Consider the following 5,690-nt stretch of genomic DNA (forward strand, 5'->3'; position numbering starts at 1 on the left):
AACTGATCACTAAGGATAAGATATTGTCCATTCGTAAATGTTCCCAGACATTTGTTCTCTCAGAGTCTTTCTAGGGATTCCCGTTTGCAATTTCTTTCTCTTGAACTGTCCAGGTCTTAGAGGTCAGCACAGCCTTTAAATCAAGCATAAAAATGCTCTTTCAAAACTCATCCTCATCCAGTGGTTGTTTTCTTAAACAAAGTAGTTTTCTCCCTGAGAAGGAAATGTAATGGTTTCTTCTTATTTTTTTTTCTTGTTAGGCTATTAGGACTGTATTCAATAAGATATTGTGTAACATAATATAAAAATAACCATAGATCTTGAGTAAGATCTATTAATTTATTTAATAAACATTACATCACACAATAATCACAATAGTGATACACTACATCCAAGATTTTAAAATGTGGCAAAAATATCAAGCACTAGGAGAGTGCAGAAAAGATATTTACAGAAAGAAATTCCTACCCAGCACCCACAGTAAATATATCTCTGATATTTACTCTCCACTTACTCTATGTCAGGAAATATGAGAACATCATCTACTTCCCTGGTTTTCACCCTTGTAATTATGCTCTCAGCCATGGTTACTTTCTTCATTAACGTAATTGCAAAACCCACATCACTTGTCTGTGTCTCCATGCTTAGTTAAATAACAGGCATAATCAAAGAGAAGTGAATGTAATTAAGGTGTTCACACTTCTATTCACAGATGAGAATGCTTAATGCTTAATACTGTTTTTTTAAGACTACTTCATTGATAAGATGAAAGAATTAAAGGAATTATAAATTAAGAGAAAAAATTAAAAGTGTTCTTCACCCCTCTCCAAAATAACTACCAACAATCTAAGTAACAAGTTAACACTTACATTTTTAAAAGTAAGATGTTTTCCAAGAGAATTAAATCATTTATTGAGTACACATGATAATGGATAATAAGCATTATTCCCACCTGTTATTTTATCTGAAACCATTAATCAAATTTGATATTGCATAGGGTGTGTCAGCAACCATTTTATAACCAAATTTTGACCTTGCTTGGATGACCCTTTCAATGGTGAAAGTCATTAAAAGTTACAACAGTAACTGGCATGTTAACAACACCAAGGTTTTTTAAGACAATGGCTATTCCACTCAAGCAACCATAAATACATTCAAAATGGAACTTGGCATGACCCTTAAGGAATTATAACTTCAAACTGTTGGGAAAATTTACCAAGATGGCTTCAGAGTAGACTAAATTTACACAGCACATTTAAAAAAGGGTCATGATCAGTGTCATGATCATACTATTACATTTAGCAATCAACAGCATGGGTGAAAATGATCTACAGTAAAACCTCATGTTGGAATGCTTTACACTTTCCACAGAAGAGAAACTAAAATAAGCTGTTATACCATTAATCACAGATACAGTCCTGAAATTTTTGACATACAGGTGACTACTGTCTAAAAGCATGTCTTCTTTGTGGTAGCTAGACCCTGCTGCCACTGTGCTTGACTGAGTTCACAAATCTGTTGTAACCAGTAGCTTCCCTGTCACTTCTCTGGCTCTCCTTTCCTGCTAAGCTTAGTTTCCTGGTTCTGCCATTGCAATAGTTACTGCTGCTGCTGGAACCTCAATAGCCACCTTGGTTTAGTGGTTTAGCAAAGTACTGGCCTCATCACCGTAAGGGCTAGAGCTCAAGCCTCCAACGTTTCCTCCCTTCATTGGTCCAAAATTTGAAGATTGATTATTGTAATTGCCAAAATCTTTGTAGCTTCTACTACCTCCAAAATTGCTTCCATCATTACCAAATACATTATAGCCATACCCACTGTCCACACTGCCACCGTATCTACCACCAAGGCTACCACCAAAGCCACCTGGATCACTGAAGCTTTCCTTCTCGACCAAAATAGTCATTGCTACCAAACTCATTTCTACAACCACCAGTTATGTTTACAGAACCACTTCATGCTCTGGATGAAGCACTAGCCATCTCTTGCTTCAACAAACTTTTTCTTCACAGTTGTGGCCATTCACAGTATGATGTTTCTAAATAACAATCTTATCCACAGAGTCATGGTCATCAAAGGTGACAAAAGCAAAGTCTCTCTTAATTTCACTGCCACTGTCTGTTATAATTTTTATCACTTCAATTTTTCCATAATGCTCAAAATAAGCTCCTAGGTGATGTTCTTCAGTGTCTTCTTTAATATGATCAACAAAGATCTTTTTCACCTGGTCTCTGAGAATCTTCTCTTGACACAGCGCTCTTAGGTTCCACAACTCTTCCTTCCAACTTGTGTGGTTTTGCAGTCACTGCAGCATCCACTTCTTCCACAGTGGCATGACATAGGTGAGGAACCCAAAGCCCCTGGATCTCTTGTTTGGATCTTGCATTACCATACAGCCAATGAATGTTCCCCATTGCTCAAAATAACTCCTCAGACTCTTATAGATTGTTTCAAAGCTTCTGCAGCTGTTCTAGTTTCTTGGGGAACTCAGACAGGATGGCAGGGTGATGAAAGTCTTCAGCGAAAGTCTCAGCAGGATCAAAAGAGAGAAAAGAGTAAAGTAACAAACGTGTCCAGTAAGTAATATTTTTGATAAAGAAATTGTTCTCTAGTGTACAAGATTAATACAGAGCCTTTCTATTCCTATTCCTGTGTTTTGTGTCTTTTGTATGTATATCTTTTCCTGTTATCAGATTCACAGTCTTCTGTATGTATGTCTTTTGCATGCATGTCAGGGTACAAGTGTGTTTTCTAGAGACCCGAGAAGAACACCGACTTTCTCTGCCTTATTAGCTAGAGACAGGATCTCTCATTGAATCAAAGCTTACTCTTCCGTCTAGCTGGCTGGCTGGTGTGCTACTAAGTTCTGCCAGTATCCATCTTCAGTGTTAGGTGTGTAGGCACCAGTAGCCATTGCACACTTTGTTTCAGTGGGTGTTGTTCATCCAAAATCACATTCTCATGTTTACCCAGCAAGTGGTCTTACCCACTGAGCCATCTTCCCCACTCTTTCCAAGTAAAATAAACAAGAACGTCAATCAATTTTCTGATATTAAAGTAAGAAATGAGTGTTTGGTGATAAGAAACATGTTGGAATTTAGGAACGTCTTTCATTTTAAGAATTTTTATTCCGTCTCTACTCTGCTTTACCATGTCTCCTCTAGCATCTAAATAAGATCAGTTGGCTGGTTGGTAACAGGGGAGCCTAAGTGCAGATTGTGAGAAGTCTTAGTGAGATAGAGTATGCCATAAATCAAACAGCAGGCAAGTGTTTGAGAAACCCGACTCCACAAATTCACAAAACATAATAAAAAAAAAATCACTAAATAAAGTGCACTCCTTTATTCCACAACAAACAATAGGAACCATATCTTTTATAACCTGCAGAATTAAATTGTACAAATCAACATTTTAAATAAATTTTAAAATATTTGCAATGTGTAAGATGTGATAGCAAGAGATAAACTTGAAAGAAATTCATGTTATTCAACACACACATCATAACACATATAGAAAACAAAATATGGCCCTTCTGCCCCTGCCTGGTCCTCTGGGCTGGAGCAGAAACAGAGTCGGTCTGCTCCCGTCCTGTTGAGAAACTGAATCCTGAGTCATCCAGGAGCCACTGCACTCAGAGCAGCTGGTAAGAACTCCATCTCACTCCCTAAACCCCAGAGATAGATCGGGGAGCCAGGGACATCCAGGGCACAGCAGCTACCCAAACCCCGCCCCTCCGGAATTCCACTTCCCTTCTGCCCCTGCCTGGTCCTCTGGGCTGGAGCAGACACAGAGTTGGTCTGCTCCTGTCCTGTGGAGAAACTGAATCCTGAGTCATCCAGGAGCCACTGCACTCAGAGCACCTGGAGCCACTGCACTCAGAGCAGCTGAAACTGAATCCTGAGTCATCGAGGACCCACTGCACTCAGAGAATAAGGATTTCCAGATCCAAGAGGTGGCCTGAGTCCCAGGAGTTATTCCACCCAGGAGATTAGGAGCATAAGACCTCAGAGACCTCTGGACTCTGAGGAGCTCTGCAATAAGCAAGATAACTGGAAATACAGACTCCAGTTTTACACAGTGAGGGCAGGTACCACTAGAGTTAACCAGATGACGAAAGGCAAGCACAAGAACATAAGCAACGGAAACCAAAGTTTCTTGGCATCATCAGTGCCCAATTCTCCCAATATAGCAAGCCCTGAACACCCCATCACACCTGAAAAGCAGGATTCAGAATTAAAATCACTTCTCATGATGATGATAGAGGATTATAAGAAGGAATTAAGTAACTCCCTTAAAGAAATACAGGAGAGTACAAGTAAACAGATAGAAGCCCTTAAAGAGGAATCACAGAAATCCCTTAAAGAAATGGAAGAAAACACAAAGAAGGAATTAAACAAAAACATTCAGGATCTGAAACTAGAAATAGAAACAATAAAGAAAGTTCAAAGGGAGACAACCATGGAGATAGAAAACCTAAGAAAGAGATCAGGAGTCACAGACGCAAGCATCACCAACCGAATACAAGAGATAGAAGAGAGAATCTCAAATGCAGAAGATACGGTGGAAAATATTGACACAGTTGTCAAAGAAAATGCAAAATGCAAAAAACTCCTAACTCAAAACATCCAGGAAATCCAGGACACAATGAGAAGACCAAACCTAAGGATAATAGGTATAGATGAGAATGAAGATTCCCAACTTAAAGGGCCAGTAAATATCTTCAACAAAATTATTGAGGAAAACTTCCCTAACCTAAAGAACAAGATGCCCATAAACATACAAGAAGCCTACAGAACACCAAATAGACTAGACCAGAAAAGAAATACCTCCCGTCACATAATAATCAAAACATCAGATGCACAAAACAAAGAAAAAATACTAAAAGCAGTAAGGGAAAAAGGTCAAGTAACATATAAAGGCAGACCTATAAGAATTACACCAGACTTCTCACCAGAGACTATAAAAGCCAGAAGAGCCTGGACTGACATCATACAGACACTAAGAGAACACAATTGCCAGCCCAGATTACTATACCCAGCAAAACTCTCAATCACTATAGATGGTGAAACCAAGATATTCCATGACAAAACCAAATTTGCACAATATCTTCCCACAAACCCAGCACTTCAAAGGATAATTGATGGAAAATGCCAACACAAGGAGGGAAACTACAACCTAGGAAAAGCAAGTAAGTAATCTTCCAACAACCCCCAAAAAAGATACAAACATAACTTTACCTCTAATATCAAAAATAACAGGAAGCAACAATCATTTTTCCTTAATATCTCTTAACATCAATGGTCTCAATTCCCCAATAAAAAGACGCAGACTATCAGACTGGATACACAAACAAGACCCAGAATTTTGCTGCATACAAGAAACGCACCTCAGTGACAAAGACAGACACTACCTCAGAATAAAAGGGTGGAAAACAATTTTTCAAGCCAATGGTCCCAAGAAACAAGCTGGAGTAGCCATTCTAATATCAAATAAAATCGACTTTCATCCAAAATTAATCAAAAAAGATAAGGAAGGACACTTCATACTCATCAAAGGAAAAATCTACCAAGGTGAACTCTCAATTCTGAACATCTATGCTCCAAATGCAAGGGCACCTACATACATAAAAGAAACTTTACTAAAGCTCAAAACACACATTACACCTCACACAATAATAGTGGGGGATTTCA

At 38.6% G+C, this 5,690-nt stretch overlaps 1 pseudogene; it reads right to left on the bottom strand.

Annotated features, from left to right (window-relative positions):
* Nucleotides 1–1,475: 1,475 nt before the first annotated feature.
* On the bottom strand, nucleotides 1,476–2,998 carry LOC114630863 (annotated as a pseudogene).
* Between the last annotated feature and the right edge of the window lie 2,692 nt (nucleotides 2,999–5,690).

This window comes from Grammomys surdaster, unplaced genomic scaffold (assembly GCF_004785775.1).
Source record: "Grammomys surdaster isolate TR1022 unplaced genomic scaffold, NIH_TR_1.0 347, whole genome shotgun sequence".
Classification (NCBI taxonomy): Eukaryota; Metazoa; Chordata; class Mammalia; order Rodentia; family Muridae; genus Grammomys; species Grammomys surdaster.